At 37.1% G+C, this 18,753-nt stretch overlaps 2 protein-coding genes across 14 annotated transcripts in view; one reads left to right on the top strand and one right to left on the bottom strand.

The window, feature by feature from the left end:
• LOC105676895 (uncharacterized) overlaps window positions 1-18,753 on the top strand; it is a 300,604-nt gene that overhangs the window by 61,609 nt on the left and 220,242 nt on the right. For all 7 annotated transcript variants that reach the window (XR_010890770.1, XR_010890769.1, XR_010890771.1 and 4 more), the window contains exons 5-7: window positions 2,706-3,401; window positions 3,736-4,413; window positions 6,131-6,177. The gene's annotated coding sequence lies outside the window, so the exon portion shown is untranslated. The remainder of the gene's footprint in view (window positions 1-2,705; window positions 3,402-3,735; window positions 4,414-6,130; window positions 6,178-18,753) is intronic.
• Mp (Multiplexin) overlaps window positions 1-18,753 on the bottom strand; it is a 225,276-nt gene that overhangs the window by 58,732 nt on the left and 147,791 nt on the right. The window lies entirely within an intron of this gene.

The raw sequence follows: 18,753 nt of genomic DNA, 5'->3' as shown, positions 1-18,753 counted from the left end.
ACAATAGAATAACCGCGGCGGCTAACGAGTAAAGTTAGTACGCAACTTTTGATTTTTCTCCGTAATGTTTGTCTACTTTTTACTCCGCGAGTAAATATTTTTAAATTGTAAAGTCTTAATAATTATAGCTCAGTTAATCCTAATTAATTGTTTCGCTATTAAGTGCGATAAAGAATCATCAATGAATCACTGAAAAAAGGAGGCCTTGGAGGCATCGAGCATTGGCAAATCTATTTGAAGATAATCGATTTATAAATATTGTAAGAGGTCGTGGGATATAAAATTTAATAATATCTAGTATAATCTGCTGATTTATCTGATTTTAAATGAAAGATATTTCAAATATTATTCAATTTTTTAATATTAAATATTAAAAGTTTATTTTTTTCAGTCTTTTATACTTAAATTTAATTATCTATAAATTATTAATAAGAGAAATATTGAATAGATGACAAATATCTCTTTTAAACATTTTATAAATCAATTTTATCAAATATCCAGTGGAATAACGATAATATTAATAATGTGATATTGACTTCTTTTAAAGAAAAAACACAAAACTGTTTATTTTCTGTTTTTAACGCGTACTATTTTTGCTTAATTGTTTTCACTCTATTTAAATTGCTCGAATTTTCTTCACTCGGTCTGAATTGTTTGAATTTTCAAACATTTCAAGTTGACATTGCAAATTGATCACTGCTTTAATCTGATGGAATTGTTCGAGATGTTTGAACTTAACTCTTTTTTTGTTTACTTTAGTTCTAAAATAAAAATAACGTGTTATTTAGTATAATTTATTTCTTAATTATACATAGAATTGTGCACTACATAAATTGAAAGTTTTTCGTAGATTTTTTTTATCATGCATTTTCCGTTGGTAAGCATAGAATTAATTGTTATAGATTTAATAATGCAAAACGCGATAAAAATCGTTGAAAACATATAACTATTGTTATATGTATATATTATTATATAATTATTATATATTATTATATTATTATATAACAATTATACTTCGTTTTTTTCCCATTATTTTTGCTTTTCACAAGACAATGATGCGCAATATACTGAAATTTGCACGTGTGGTTTACAGCAAATGTCGTTCATGACGTAAATTGCAGTTGCAGTTTCATTGACAGTCCGGAAATTTCGGTGGCGTACTCGGGTGTGCATGCACACCCACATAGTGCTACGTACACGCGAAAGTGAGACTCGGTCGTACCGTGCGGTTCACTTCTGTTCTAATCTTCTAATTGCGTTTCCCGACGTACGTCAGTGCGGGTTTGGCGTGATATACTTTATCAGTTTTGTAATGAATTTCGAGGGGGATAGAAATACAGATATAGTCAGAGAAGATGCGTTGTCGTTTCAGTTCTCAATCTCTTGAAGGGAGACAGGCTTAAACGGATTTATCAGCGGGAACGGATGTACGTTTATCGGATGACTCGGAAATTGATTTATAGCGAAGTGGTCTGTGCCAAAATTTTTAAGCTTGCAGCAAAATTTTGACGTGCTCGCGCGTTCGCCGACCTGTTTGACAAACGGAATTGTAAACTTGGATATTGATTGGAATATTGTCAGAAACCAGAATAGAGAGCGGGGAACAATAGCGCGTGTGGGGGAGGGACGCAGGAATTTAGAACTGTATTGTGCCGCAACGATACATTGTTATACATTATCGCTAAATAGCACGTGAGCTTTTAATGGTAAAAGTAAAAATCTTTTTTATTAGATGTGATTCGGTGAAACTCTAATTGGTGTTTTAACGGGCCCGTGCTTTTACTGCTCAGAGAAACGCACCGCTGAGCAAGCGCCTGTGCCAATCAACGATACTATGTTTCTTGCCGATTTCTGATATTCCACGCTAATGTTTGCGCTGTTATCACTGACGACGTGTTATTTGATTTTCATTCAACAGAGTAGAGCACTGAAAGTTTTATTCCGCGCTAATTAAAAGCCTTGATTTCAAATGGAAATCTCTGTTAACGAAATTCAAATAATTCTCGAATCACATCTCATTATAAAAGTTGAATATTACTCAAATTTATTACGACCCAGAAATGTGGCATACCACTAGGCAAACTTGTTCTTCCTATATGTAAATTATGCAGTTTTTACTTATACTTTGCAGATACGTTGGTCGAGTACCAAAAATGATTTCGCGATTTTTTTTCATCAAGAAGTTTTATCAATCAATAATGCAAATTTGAAAAACTTATTAATTCTACAGTGTGTTTTAAAAATAGGAATAAAATCTTATTATACTTTAAATGTGATCGGATAAATTTGATCTCAAAATGGAATAAGTTTTAATGCAATATGGAAATAAAATTCTTTAACATGCAATACAATATTAAGTAGCACAAAATCAATTTTGCAACGAAAAAGATTTTAGACTTTTGTTTCATCCACCAAACAATTTTCAAAAAATTTACTTTTAATATATACAGAATCTTTTTCACATATCGATTTTTTTTCAGAATGACGATCTTTGGAATGATTCTGAAATCTTTTTCTGCTATACAATATTGATCTTGCTACAACAATCTTTTCAACCTTATAATAGACCAACTGTATAATGATTTAGAATTACACAATTAAAATTAGAAATAAATTACAGTGTAGCTTAATAATAATATTATTATTTCTCATAAACCTGTTTTGAACGCTGTTATAATGTATGTATATGTATTTATATTTTACAGATAAACCTTCGCGCTTCAAATCGCGTCGTATTTGTTCCGCCGTAATTTCGTAATATAATAAAACGTGCGTCGGGAGTGGCGTGATAGTTTCGCGCGAGTACGAAACGCCGTATTTTAACGAATCTATAGATGAACGCATTTTTGCTATATGACAAATATTGGGACACGATTTTTTTTTACTTTAGGCTTGGCTCGGGGGAGGGAAAGGTCGGTTTTAATCATAAAATCTCGACTACGGCAGGGCAATCTTCGGTTCTACGTGCAGCGCGCTAGTTGTACAGATAGCCGGACTGTCGAAGGTAGTCGAGGACGGCTACCGGAGTTAGTCAAACGCTACCGATTGCTTTTTCAGATGTCTTGTATCTAGTCGGTTGATTGGATGACTAATCGCACCTCATCTTCTTCGAGCTTACCTTTGCCCTCTGTTTTGAGAGAATCGTGCCCCAATTGAAAAATGTGGTCGTCTGAAACGCGGACGAAATTCGCGCGTAACGTCGCAGCTTGGACAGTTCGGTTCGATTCGCCTGCGATGTCGGGAGTGTCGTTTTAAGTATCGCGCGATTTTCGTATTTAGGTACGCATGCGAGCAATGCATGCGCCGCGAACGCGTGTGATTCAGTGTAAGTGCTTCGAAGGACCACTGAGAGGAAGAGGAGGCTCAGGAGGAGCATCGGGCGCCGGCGGAGCAACTTTACGGTAAGCAATAATTCATTTATTTGTTATTCGCAAAATTTTGCATATAAAATATTATATAATGTAGCGGATATAAAATATTTAAAATACTTTAAATATTTAGTAAAATATTTATAATAGTAAATTAATATTCACCATTTTTAGAAATTTTTTACATATTATTATTTCAACTAATTAAACTTTTTTCTTTATTCAAAAAATATATTTTTGAAAATTTTAATTCTTTGTTTAGACGTGTGCATAAACAAACGAATATAAAGTTTAATGTGCGCAGTAATTATTTTATTAATATTAATTATTTCAAACACTAATCTGCATTTATTTTTTTATTTTACAGATCAACTTTGTGCGCGTAATCGGTGCTACAAAATATATTCGTTCCGTCGTATAGTATAACAAAATGCGCGTCGGGAGTGCCGTTAATGCCGAGAGTTATAGCGAATCTATAGATGAACGCATTTTTGCTGTATGACAAATATTGGGACACGATTTTTTTTGACTTTAGGCTTGGCTCGGGGGAGGGAAAGGTCGGTTTCAATCATAAAATCTCGACTACGGCAGGGCAATCTTCGGTTCTACGTGCAACGCGCTAGTTGTACAGATAGCCGGACTGTCGAAGGTAGTCGAGGACGGCTACCGGAGTTAGTCAAACGCTACCGATTGCTTTTCAGATGTCTTGTATCTAGTCGGTTGATTGGATGACTAATCGCACCTCATCTTCTTCGAGCTTACCTTTGCCCTCTGTTTTGAGAGAATCGTGCCCCAATTGAAAAATGTGGTCGTCTGAAACGCGGACGAAATTCGCGCGTAACGTCGCAGCTTGGACAGTTCGGTTCGATTCGCCTGCGATGTCGGGAGTGTCGTTTAATGTGAGTCGCGCGATTTTTCGGACACGCACGCGAGCAAGGCGTGCGCCGCGAACGCGTGTGATTCAATGTTGTGAGTGCTTCGAAGGACTACTGAGAGGAGGAGAAGGCTCAGGAGGAGCATCGGGCGCCGGCAGAACAACGTTGTGGTAAGTAATTTATCGCTAAAAATGTTAATTTTTTTTAATGATAGTGGAGGGACTGGTTTAATACAGGTATAGATGCCGAGTTATTTTTCATATTTAGACATTCACTCGCAATTGCGAGCATAGAAATATTCATATTACTTAGCGCAGCAATAAAGAGATTTATGGCGTTTTTGATTGAGATGCACCAGCATCTCGTATCAGTGTCACTAAAAACGCGTTCCGCGTTAAACGTAATGGTTGGTCATATGGCGCCCTACACTAGTGGAGGACAAGCTAATCGAATATAGAAAACTGAAAAAGGGCGCATTCAATCGAAAACGCCATTAAAGAGCAATAAATCTGTGTAAAATGTCGTTTTCTGCGTCGTTTAAAATTTTTCAGTAATTTGGATGTAAATATTTTACGTTCGAATGTTTAAATAGTCGAAATTAAAATAAAGAAAAGCAATTTATTGCACATGTACATGTTTTATTTATGAAATTAAATAAGAATTGTAAATGAAAACTTTGTTCTCTTTATTGCGAAGGATATATTTTAAGTAACTGAGCGATTGCCGCAATTTACGGCGTTGTTACACCAGCTCAGCCCCAAAAATACGTCTCCGACACGTAATGAGGTTGTATACGAAGAAGAAGCTCCACGCTAAATCTCCTGTCGCGGTTCGCATTACTTATTCCATTCGCGACTACAAGGACACACTCGAAGTGTTGCTAGGGGAGCGCGTGTTTTTTTGCCGTATGCGACCACGTCGCATCTTCGTCGTCCTCGTTTTACGAACTCCACACCTGCGGTTCTCCTTCGCTTTCGACAAACCCGGTCTTGTTTACACGGGCAATTCTCACGTCGGGTCTCTTTTCCCCGGCGAAAGCCGAATGTCAACCGCGCTGCGTCAACAGTGAGTCCCATCGAGGAAAATCTCGGCGGGATCGTAAACACATCCGTTCCGCGTTCGTACGCGATTTTTCGCCTGTGTTCACTAGAATCCTGGATGTTTAATAAGAATTTCTGCTCACACCCGACCGAGCGCGAAGCAGCACGATGAAAATTTAGGATTAAATGTAGATAGTACACTATAATGCACGGCGGCGAAACGACTTTTTTTTTTTTTAATTTATCTAGCTTGTAGGACCACATAACACGACTAACCCAGTCCCTAATGTGCCATCTTTTATCCGTTCTTTACAAAGTTAAATAAAACACAGATGCCTCTGTGAATAGCCATAAAAAAGGAGAAAAATAATAAGTTTTAATTTTAAAGCAAGATAAACAATTTTTTAATATTAAAATATTAGACATTTGTATACGATGTGCTATGTAGAATGGAAAATTTATATTTTAGTTTGAAAATAATTGAAAGAGGAGACTTTAGTCCATTTTTATAATTTATTATATAATCGATTTTTTTCCATGTCGCGGTAGTCTCGTCGTTCTTCATAAATTTAACAAATGTTCCCACTTGCTGCATGATTTTACTCTATTGCATAGAAAGCATTAAACCGTTTCTAACGTTATTTTATACGCTCGACAATTATATTTTAACATCGCTTCTAAAATAGCGAGCTAAACGAGTGTTAATTTCAACTGTCGTTATTGCGTAGAATAGGAAGTTTCTGTCGTTTCGCGTGTACCAACTCACTGCATTATAGTTCTACAAATGGTAGTTTCATACATCGGACATTACTAATATGCTCCTCTCTCTCTCTCTTTCTGTTTGCAGGAGCTGCGCAACGCACGCAACGTGGATCCACCACCTGCAGCGGAGCGGTAAGTTGTTCTCTTCAAATTATATGCCAGCTCGCAGTATAGCGTAACAAGGAGCAATTTAAAACGTAGAAAGAGCGTACTTGTAGTACGCATTACTTAGTCTTTAATTAATAGAACTTGTCGCTGGGCGTCCCCCAGTCGCCCATACTCGCGCGAAGATGCGCCGACGAGATGGGAAACAAGGGTGGCGAATGACGGCGGAGTTCTACTCTCTCCCGGAGAAACTCGTTTAGGGGTTCACGCGTTTCGGTGTACATCCGAAGTAGCGGAGTTTCCATTGCGCTGTTACTCGCCGAAAAACTCCCCGTGTCCCGTAACTTCAAAGGGATTTCGAAACTTTTTGTCGACCAGGTCGGGCGTTATTTCTCTGTCAGCTGGTTGGAAGCGTTCGTTCCAAAGCGTACGATGTAAAAGTAATTTAGAGAGCCCGCGTTTGGCCCTGCATTCGGCCCCGTGTATATTTATGAAGCAGTTCGTAACTGCGCGGAGATACGCGCGGTATATATTGGAAATAACTTTGATCTAACAGACTGAAAATCGGGCGGATAATCTCGACAGTAGTTTCTTTGTACGATTTTCGCAGTGATTCTGACAAATCCTTTGTCGCCGTAGGAAGATTCATGGCAAGGCGCCTCGTCTATGCGAACGTCGTTGTTTAATGAACGCTCTTTTCGTACACAGAAGTTGATACCGAATCTGGGACAAGTCTCTTTGGGTTAGCGAGAAAAGTTGCTAGTGTTTGCGTTTTAATGTAGGATGAGCACACGATTATTGAGATTAAAGTTATATCTACAATCATATGAAACTGCAGGAAAAACACTTTATTAAAAAAATATTTTAGTATTTTAATAAATTTTTTGAAGATATTAATATATCAGATAAATATATCACGTTTTGTGTCCAACATTTCTACACATTCGTATTTTCAACGGTAATCGATGTACGATAACTCTGTTAAATCTTCTCGCCGTGTAAACCTTGCGCTTTCGTCGCCGATCGAAACTTCAAACTTGCTTCGTGCCGAAGTGCAGCATGATCGAAGTTTCAAAGAAATTTCCGAAGTGTTTGTCAAGCGTACAACGTTATTTCGAGGTGCTCGCGTGTTATTCCTTTGACGTAGGATCGTTTCAAGGTGCGGGCTATCGACGAAGCAATCGCTCGGAGCGTCTTATATTACATACATGTTTTAAAATGAGGGAAGAACGAAATTGTGTCTTTATCTTATATATATTATTATTTGTATAATCCTAAATTTCGTACTGTACATTTTGTTAAAAAAATTTCTTATTCTGTTTATTCTTATTCTGTTTGTGTACATAATATTTCACCTTTTCTCAACTATTCATAAAAGATGAAAATATTCTTATCTTTCAAATATTCTTTCAATGCTCACAATATTCTTGATCTTGCGTCTTAAGAATTGTCACATGAGAATCGGCGAAATACCACGAAATACCGGTCCTATGCAATCGCCTGCGCGATATTCAAAGTCAACAGAGAGACATTTAATACATGCTTGACTGCTCACCCGATATACGCAAGGTGAGCCCGACAGTTCGAAGTCCGTGTCACAAAAAGTTTATTTTTACTGGGAAACAGGAGCATTACGGAAACGAATGCGTCTTGAGACTAAGTTCTATCAAGTGTGGATACGTTTATCCAATCACGCTGTTACACTTGCGAGTCGTTTATTATTTAAACTCGAAGTTCTACTAACGATGTAACTTTTGATGCAAGAACGCGACACATTCCTGTGCGCGACAAAGGTCGCAACACGATATTATCCGCTGTTATGGCGGGTTGTTCGGTGACAGAGAATTCAAAAATGTCGATCTCGACTTTTACTTATTAAGATTTACATTAACATCTCAATATTGAAACTTAAAAAATCAGCGTTCGATCAAATTTTGATAAAAAAAAATATATATATATATATCGGAATACATTGTTCTATTTAAAACTGAGTCTTTTACAAAACAAGATATATATTTACATAGAGTGCATTGTGTTTATCCGTTTGTTAAATTTTCTCTCATCTCAGCGCGGCGTCAATCTTTTTCGTCAGTCGCGTCGCTACCACGGCTTCGATAAAAAATGTACTTAGCGGACGTTTCTATACTCGTGGTGTACTCTAGAGTCTCGAGGCGTTGACGTCGTTGGTAAAAAGTTTATTTCCGGCCACGGCGAACGGAAACTTGGAAATGAAAAGGCTTCGAGACAAAATTTCATGTCACTGCCAGACTCACTTATTCATTGCATCGTTCGCGCGCTTTCACGATATTCGGGACACGCGAGGGAGGGCGGAAGACCGCGGGCATAAAGGCACGCACATTGTTTCCCCACGTTGCTTTGCAGAGTACGAAATAGAGCTCATTGCGGGTTTACTGTCGCATCTAGAAGATAAGCGCGTATAACATAATTGATTTAAGATTGCTATGCAGATTAGACTAAAAAAATCTAATCTACGATACACCTGAATTGCAACCTGCGGAGTATACGAGGCAACAGAACACGAGCTTTACGCTCACGGCACACAAAGCGCGTTTTGTTGCTGGATTCCTTGACAAGCTACCTTGCCTACTGCTGTGCATGTTTGCAGCAATGCTCGTTGCAGGCTGTTTCGTTGTCTGCTTTTACTGATAGATCTTGTGCTGTTTTCTGCGCGTGTCTCGTTACATGCAACTTCCTGTGAACCTGTTACAGGAATCGTTTCATAGGAAATTTCACAAAACATTTTCACTTTACTGTATATGTTTATAAAACTAAAATAATTTTTACCACCATTCTATTTCTATTAATATTGACTGATATAAAAAAATGTTCTGTGGACGTTTTAGATAAAAAAGATAAAAAAGATAAAAAAGATTGTTTAGTTTAAATCTTTTTTATATGTCATATTTAGCTTTGAATAGATTCGAAAAACTGCCAATCGATAAAGTTGATATCTAGCTATAAAAATAGTAAACCGAAACTATTTTTTACGCCTTTTCTATTTGCTTTATTATTTTAATATTATAACAGTTGTATATTTCCTTAGAAATTGTTTAAAAGATCTTATTTTAAATATATACATTTTATTCATTGAGAATTAGGTCAGTTTGATTTGTAAAAACCAGAAGTTGAGTTAGGCTCGAAAGAAATTTCGATTAGATTATTTTTCACTTTGCATTTTACGTCTCCTTTTTTTTCCGAAAAAGAATGCTTAAAAAAGAGTAACATTTTAACCCAGACAACGTTATTTCACGGTGGTCGCCCTCTGTTGTTTGTAGTAGGTGTAGCCAGTAAGTTTATAGCGCTAGGGAGGACGTTTAACCTCCTTCGAAGTCGCAACCGCGTTAAAAGAGTTAGTGCACTGGTGCCGGCGTGTTCGTCGGGTCTCACTTTGTATATGAAGTTAGAACCAGAAGACTCGCGTAAGAAGCTCTATTTTACTGACTACCGTCCGTTGTAGACTGCACAGCTAACACAGAAATGAACGTGTTTTACAACGTAACTTGTTTATGAGCTGCTTTAGAAGCGGCCGTGCTCGCTTTTTTTTCCTAACGGCGTCCGCTTGCACACTGGTGTAACTGACGCAAGATCACTTCCTTCTGTGAAAACTACAAAGCAACATCGCAGATACACACAGCGCAAGCTGTAAGGGAGAGAATGTAGTATTCAGTATGAATTTAGCAATTTATGTAATGTCCTCAACGAGATTTGGTCCGAAGAAATTGCAAATATATTTAGCTACATTACGTAAAATCCCACATATGATATGAAAATGATTAGTGTAGCGTTTCATAGTAATTAAAATTATATTTAAGCGTAAAATTATATCTATCGTAATAACTGTTTGTAGACACATTTTACATCTTTATTTTCAACTTTTTTCACTTGTAGGTACAATACATAAATTTTCATACATTATTTAAAATGGTTTAATTTGATTTTTATACACTAGTTTTTTTACATTTTAACTTTTATATTAAAATCTGTGATTTTAAAAAATTTTTAGTACTTAATAAAAGCAGATCTCTCTCAACATCTTTTCATCAAAAATACCCAGTCATTTATTAATCTACAAGTCGAAAAGAAAAATCATTGTTGCATATTCTTTATTAAATGAGTCGTGCGGCATGCAGAAACGCTAATTTCAGACTATATGCGATCAAAAATTACATATACTTTTTCGCGACTAACGCCACAGTGCAATATGATTGCGGGGATGGATCAGCTGCGATCTAATTAATTTTTCTTCCTGGCTCTTCAATTATTCATAGGCCAACGTTGCATTTTCTAGACCATACTCTCCGAGCGAGTCGAGCTCGTTCGATACAACGAAATCTCGCGGCTTCGACGCGTGTACGGCCGCGTGCTGTATCCCGGGACAGCCCGCATTCGCGCAGACTGTAGTATATTCCATGTTGGATCAAATGCTCGAAACATGGATTTCCGGCCGCGCATCGGACCGAACTAACTGCAACGGCGTTAGAATCAGTGGCAGCGTTAAACGGCGCGGCTGGCACCTTCGCGTGACTGCTGCCGCGGTGCCGAGCCGAGCCGAGCCTAGCCGCGCGGTTTGATTTATGAATCAACGGCTCGTCAGTAGCCCCGGTGCCCCGACAAGTTAGTGACGGGCCAGTTATGGTTCGCCGTAGTAGCGGGTTTACAGGTTCGCGCGCGCGTCCTACGTAGTGATATAACTAGTCCATCACCCCCGCGAGTTTGCCCCTCCCCTCCCCTCCCCCCCTTCAATTGCGGATGCGAACCCTCCGGCTAACAAGCCATTCGAACTTCGCCACAGCACCCGCCCCGGGGAAACCCCGTGGCCTCTTCTCTCCTGATAGAGTGCGAAACTTACTTGCCTTCTACTCCTTCTCCTCCTCTCTCTCTCTCCCTTTTCTATCCAACCTCGCGCTCGTTTCCTATATAGACAACATGACACCCGTTTATCCGCGCGCGCCCTCGCAGACAACATCTCCCTCCTTCCCTCTTCTCTCTCTCTCTCTCTCTCTCTCTCTCTCTCTCTCTCTCTCTCTCTCTCTCTCTCTCTCTCCCTCTGTATAACGCGCATCGCGTGGAAAGCCGAGTTATTCGAGGGTGATGGATTGTTTGATCAGTATTAGCTTGAGCCAAGCGACACCGCGTGGCACCGCGTTGCCCTTATCCTTGTGAGCGAATTAAGACTTGATTGCTGACACCTATAGCTGGGGAAACTTTCATCACAGATATAATGCATATTAAGTTTATAATTTTCTGTCGCACACGTTGTGTTATATAAAAAACAGGGAGAAGGGAGGGTGAACTCTGATTTTCCATTGTAAGATTGCAAAATCTAAACGGGGAATTTTTACGATAACAAAATAATTTTAATTATGTAAGTACGTTTTTTTACATATTAATTTCTAGATTAGTGTTCTTTAGAATATCACAAAGTGAAAATATCTTTGTATGAAAACTGTGTAAAATAAATCTGTAACGATACACGGCTTTAGATGACCTGAAAAAGCTTGAGATAAGTTCTTTTATGTAATACAACGTAGAGCCAATTTGTTGAACTTATTCGCATTTATTGTGAAATCAGAATGAAAAAAATAATTGTTAATATTCCGAGCGATATTTCAGACAAAATTCGAGGTTAGGGCATGGCTAGGAATTTACCACTTGACTTAACCGCGTTACATCTTAATTAAAGTTCTGCATTCCGTTGTTAAGAGCTGGCTGTCTCCCCGATTGCTAGTGGACGCTCTCGGCTAACAAGCTATTTCAAGTTTGTTGCTGCGTCATGGAGAAACTACGGAAGGGTCTCCTTTCCTAATACAACGTACGCTCTATACGTCGCCCACCTCTATATAAACGGTTCGATGCTTAGATCGCGCGCGCACCATCCCTATTCTGATTCTAGTCTTTGAATAGTGATATGAGTGACATTTGTAGATATTAATGCAAAGCAATAGTTATCTTTCATCGAAGACATTCTCTGAAGAAGCACAGCCAGCATATTGTGTTAAAGAAAAACGTAATAAATATATAAGTATACTTTAATATATGTAAGTATACTTTTGTGTGAAATTTATACAAAACATTTTTCATAAGAAAATCTAAGAGAAACATATCTTTGAACTTTTTCTATTAGTCTACGATTTTCCTGCGGAAGTTTAATATAATATAAATAAAATTTGTTTAACTAAAAAATATATAAAATATCTTTTTTCTGAACATTTGCAGAAATAATTAATTTGCATTAAATGGCTTTTAAGCAAATAGCTTTATAATTCTTATCAAACTTGATAACTCTTTTGTTCGCATAAATCCGCGATCTCTCATCGCTTTGATGTTTGGCATTACATTTAGTAAGCCGGAAATTTTACATCTCTATAAAAAAAAAAAAATACGCACTCTGACGAGTTAACTTGATAATCGTGTTATTTGATTGGGAGGCAAGATGCACAGGGAAATATTGATGAGTGCGTAGCTCTTTGTACAATTAAAAAAGCAGTTGTGTACTTTATTCACAGGCACGCGAAAATTCACCCGTATACAGTTGCAAATTTGCGAATAATTATCGCGTGAAGTACCGCCAACCAAACAGCGCCCAGTCTTTAGCGAATGCATTGTGCGATGCGTGTCCTGCATTTTTAAAGCCGTGATTGCGCGAGGGGAAATGCATTGCTCTCCGAGTTCCTCGTTCGGTACTTCGTTATGTATCACGATTTTTCCTATTTTCTTACCGTTCCGTACCGAGTCTCTCACTTCCGCTACGTGCATACTTCATTGAATTATATGAAAAAAGTATTTTTCTATACTTTATTTATTCGTCTGGATAATTCTAATGATAGAAAGACTCGTTAACATTTCATTAAAAATTTTTTTAAGAAAGTTAAATGTACAAGAGATATATACATTCTTTCTGCAGATTGCATATTTTGTGTCAATTTAGCATCTTTGAAATTTTCATATCTTTACGCTTCATAATTTTATCAAGCTACATTTAAGAAGATACTTCACTCACGTGACGAAAATTGTTCGTTAACATTTATTTGAAAAGGAATTTAAAGCGTTTTAATGCAAAAGAGGATACGTATACTAGTTAGTAAATATGTCACATCGTGTGTGTATGGCAATTAGCAGAAAGCTTTTATCTTTTCAGTCTTAACTCGATTTTCGACAGGCGAACAGTCATTCATGTGATGTTTAATTACTAAACGACAGCAAGAAGATAAGTCAATGTTGTAAGAGAAAAGTTCTTCAGAGATCTTTTGTACGGGCTATTTAGCTTTTGTATAAAATTTTTATGCAGTAAACGAGCGTATAAACGGAAAGTTCCCGGACCTAATTAACATCTATGATATATACGCGAGTTGTCGTAACCAACCTACAGAAAAATTCTCTCGAGAGCACGCGAGTTTGTAGGAAAATCACCAAATATGCTGGCAAATCGGCCGCCCTACATTTTTCGTTTTTCTCTGCACTTTGATTACGCTTGCTAATATTACTCATCCCGAATAACTAATGTTACTCTCGACACTGGCCTTATTAATTTAATGAAACGACGGAAGTCGCGCTTTTTCGCTTTTGCATACTCGACGAAACCCGTCGCTTCACAAATAGTTGGTGATTTTTAAAACGCATACGCGCGTATTGTACTTTTATAACAACCTGTCCCGCTAAGTACTTTCTAGCGCGAAGGCGACGAGCGGAAGCTGTCTCGCTCCTTCTCATCGTTTTACGCTTGTCAAAGTACAGGACGAGGCAGCCGGCAGCGATAACCGCGCACGTTCGTTTCCGCTAATGGAGCACTCGCGTGATTCCTTTTCCTTTTTCTTCACCGGCAGTCGAGATGCGAAGCATTCGTAAAGGAAGCCCGCGGAACCTGTATGTACCGCTGGGAGGATTAACACGTCGTACATTAAATGATTAAGGATTGCTGCAACGCGAAATTTAATTTAATTTCCTCTTCGGATTAAAGGAGCTATATAAAACACAACCTTCGGATTGGAAATTTGCTTGTATATATTTATTCGAAAGATTTCGTAGTTTTTACTTGCAGTAAAAGTATTATAAATATTAATCCAGTAAGAATCATTTGACTTTTGAGGTAAGTTGAGGCAAGTATACACATTAATGCGAAAGTGAATCGAAAATGAAAAATTTAAAGCGAGTGTTGAGATCCCGGGAAAGAAGTAGAAAAGTGACCGTAACTTAACGTTTTCGTAGTTACCTGCTCTGGATATCTTTCTCAACAGCTTTGTTTACTTTGCGAAGTTAATTTGGCAAAACATTTATATGTTTGTACTACGAACCGCTTTCCGTCGCCGTCGTTTGTACTTTCATGAAAATGGCAAAAGCGTTCATCACCGTTATAACCAAGCTTATATAACGGCTTTCAATTAATTTTGTCTGGTCTCAGTTTTACGATGCTTTTCGACGATCAATAATGTAAATTTTAAGTAATTACTAACTGCTCTGCATGCTAACCAAGCAATTGGGTCGAGCGCTCTTAAAATTCTTGCATCCTACGTTCATGATAACATCTCTAACTATGGATCTTTTATTTTTGATCCTCATCATTGTCCATACTTTGTCCGTCTGTCAATATTTATGCATATTTATGATATAATAAACTACAAAGCAGAGTTATTTCCACAGCCAATATTATTTTATTCTAGTTTTATCTCAGCAAGATTTAAATTTATCAAGTTTATTTTTATCTTATATGCGGATTTGTGAGGGATTTTAGAATTTTTAAATGTTACATCTTAGTAAGAGATTTGCAATTTTAACTTCTTATATAGCTTACTTATGGCCTTAATTTCTGATACTTTTGCCAATTTTGGAATTAAGTCTTTGTTAAAGTAATCCAATAGTAGCTATATTCAAAATCGATTTTTTCTTTTTTTATCCGTTATATTTACGTTCGAAAAAAATGTAAAGAATTCAGAAGAATTCTCACATTTTGTCATGCGCTTTCGTCGCAGAGTCATAGCTCGCAAAACATGTATATCGCGTGGCAAAGTGCAGGTTACGGTTTCAGGTCGCGACCTGTGACGCGATCGGCAGTGGTTCAAACGTCGGGTCGCGCTCGCTTTTGAGAATGGAGCAACCAGAGTAATTCACGCCAATTAATCTCGCTCTTTGCGGCAAGACATGCCGACACATTGCAAACACGGTGGTACACATGCCGTGAAACTCTAATTGCACGCTGTGAGAAGGCGAACTTTGTCATGTCGACCGTGTCGCCCCCCAAACAATTGTGCACGTAGACGTCGTATTATTAACCGTGGAATACGTCGCGCCATAGAGATTATGAATCGATTATTCTTGCTATTACACCTGGTCGGTAATAACGTATTTAAATTTTATTTTTAGTACACTTCTGCGAAAATTAGAAGTGAAACGATAATAATCGATCGATATTTCTTAACACTTGAAAGAAATTAACGAAACTAATTTACTTAGAAAAATTAGAAAGTCATAAAATTTTTTTTTTTATAAATTACAGTGATAAAAGCAAATTTCAATCGCCGTTAATCGTCGTTGCATCGAGTTAAAAATTTTAGAGTAGTTTTACAGTAGTGTGGATGTTGCATGTAGTCAGACAAAAGTTATTTGCAACTACGAATTCTAACTCCGTTCTCTCTGCCGGCAAATCGTTTATCGTAACGCATTTGTTTAAAACTATCTTATGTGTTACTGTGTCGGTCGCGCATTCTCGATTCTTTGTTTTCGTTCGCATTGCAAGTCCACGCGCGCGACAACGTAGTAATGCAGTTTTTGAATTTTCGATGTGATGCCCATCTGCAACTTGAAACAGTCGGGAAGAACATTGTGTAGAACGTGCTATATGATGTGATACATATTCACGCACATGTGTGACACATTTCAGTATGATTATGCCGTAATAGTGGAGCGGATAAATCATAAAGCATTTGCTAGATATGAATCATTTTTTATTTATCAGCGCTACACAGAATGTTCAGATTTCTCACTTGTATTTCAATTTTAACTGAATAGAATTTTAATTCAATGTTTAGCTGCAAATACGTTTAATATTTAATATTCAAACATAGCGCAAAAATATGAAAACAAATAAAATATTTGTTGAATCACAATTGATTGTAAATCAAGGAATGTAAAGAAAATCAGAAAAATTTGAAACATCCTGTATATATTGATAAAAAAAATTAATATAATAAATTTTCCGCGTTGGCGTGCTTTTGGAATGTATAAAATTGCAAATATATATATATATATATATTTTTTTTTCCATAATTGTAAAATTACACATTTAAATGACTTTTTAGACATCAGATCGCACAATGATAAATACGCTGCGTTTGAAATTAATCATTTATAACAAAAGCGGTGCATTTCGATAATCTCGACCGGGTTGCAGTTGCTTTGTAAGTCAACGGTAATTACGGGCGGAAAAAAAACCATGACGGATTCTTGAACGAAGCCAAACACAAAAGGGAGAGAGAGAGAGAGAGAGGGGGGGGGGCAGAGAGAACGGAATTCGTCCAGAAGTCGGTGTAAATCGGTCGGAAAGCGAGCAAGTTCGGTCAGCGTGCAGACTTTACGGCGAGGCACCGCGTGCGAGCCGCAAGTACAATTCATTTGGCTGCGCCGATAATTATAGCGATTTATTCGCGGTGAACGGGTGCCGTTAATTCCAGTCGCGGCATAATGCGTAGTCATACGTCACCGGAATAAATTATGCAAACACACTGAGATGTAGGTTGAGGCTGGTATCCGTGTAAAGGAGGGGGAGGGAGGGGGCGCAAATCGGTGATATACATAATATATATTTATGCGAGTATCAACATATATTTTTGAGCGCGATCAATATAAAATATTATCAATATAAAAAAAGGTGTGCGGAGTTGTCATCGATATGATTTACTAGACCGTTCCGAGTTTATGGTACAACCATTAAAAGTCACAATTTAAAACGCGCATATCGGATTGATACGTGAAACGCAATCGCACGGGCGGGCTTTGTTGCAGCTATCCGCTCTCCACTATCCCTCCATACCTCGGTCCGCGGATCCCTAAAACCCAAAAGGGATTTGCCGCACTTGATAACTCGAGCCACCTGCCTCTGCATGCCGTTATTAATTACAGCCATATAATAAACGTCGATGAAATGACATTTCGAAAAATTAGACCGTGCCAATTCTGTTGGTGAGATTTATCATTTGTATCGCCGCGTATCATCCGGGCGCGCGCGGAGTAAACTGATACGGACGGAAGTTAGTTTCTCGTGAAACGAGTTTCTACAACTACCAATTTTTTTTCTTTCCTTTTTTTTAGTGCCGGAAATTAAAACGGAAAAACAGAGAAGAACATTCTCCCCCATTAAAAAGCAGAAACACAATTATATTTTTGCAATAATATCGCGAATAGTCATAATGTGCTAAAGTAAAAAATTCTTTTAAATATCTTTATTCTTTTTATTAAAAAGAATCATTCTCTGGAAATATCTTTAAATCTGTACGCTTAATTGATTTCAGAAGTTTAAGCTTTTCTGCGAAATGCGGTTTGTCATAAAATGTTTTGAAATACAGAGTTTCTTGTTTGTCAGACAAAGACAAATTTATTTATTGATATTTCTCATTGATAATTAGCAACGCATTAACAAATTCATTAAATAGATCGTAGCGATTGATTTAGATTATTTTAAAGTTAGCTACGATTAAGAGCGTAATGAGAGCATGTGCTCTCAGGTCGATGTCGTTGTTAATTCTGCGCGACATCTTTGCTTTAACTTCCTAGCTAGTTCTGTACACCTCAGTGGTCGTCTTGGAACTTAAATGCGATTGGAATAGTGCTGTCGTTTAACAAGCGAATCATTCAATTAGTAGAAATATACTTTGCAAAGTCGTCTACAGTTGATAAACTCGAAATCCACTTTTAACTTTGATAATATTTTGTTCATTTTTGTATTGACTTCTGATCTTACGTAGTTATGTGAAATTTACGTAATAAGGTTGTTTTCTTTTTTCCTTGTTATTCATGTTTCAATAGAAATATGCAAAAATGTTGACTGATATACAGTTCTGTGCTACAATTTTAATGGCGGATTTTAATATTAATAAACTGTAAAATGTTGTGCGTTTTTGTATTTAGTAAAGTATTGTTTACTTGTTTTTTTATTCGCCTATAAAAGATTAATAAAGTGCGTCACATAATTGTACATTAGAATACATCTGCATACAATGCATTTTCTATGAAGCTGTGAATAGTTAATTTTAGAATGTGATTTTTAGAATGTGCGAGCTGATGCATAACACCGCGCGATGAGCTGTAGTTGTAAGTGATTGTGCAAGTTAAACAAAAAATAGGTGTTTGGCGACAAGCAGAGTATCTAAATCAAACTATTTTTGCTGAAACATATTTGAACTTAACGTCATCATGAAAGATAATTATTGTCGTGTTCTTTAACACATGAATGTTTTTATACGATTATCATTTTAAACATATTATTAATATGATATTATGCGATTTCGATTCTATTCTTTATGATTGATTGAATTAATCTTTAAAGATTAATTATTTCTAAGGAAAAGTCACTTTGTAATTATGCATAACCTT

Source organism: Linepithema humile, chromosome 6 (assembly GCF_040581485.1).
Source record: "Linepithema humile isolate Giens D197 chromosome 6, Lhum_UNIL_v1.0, whole genome shotgun sequence".
NCBI classification, from domain to species: Eukaryota; Metazoa; Arthropoda; class Insecta; order Hymenoptera; family Formicidae; genus Linepithema; species Linepithema humile.
Note: the sequence above shows the minus strand (reverse complement) of the source record. Positions and strands in the feature narration are given on the sequence as shown.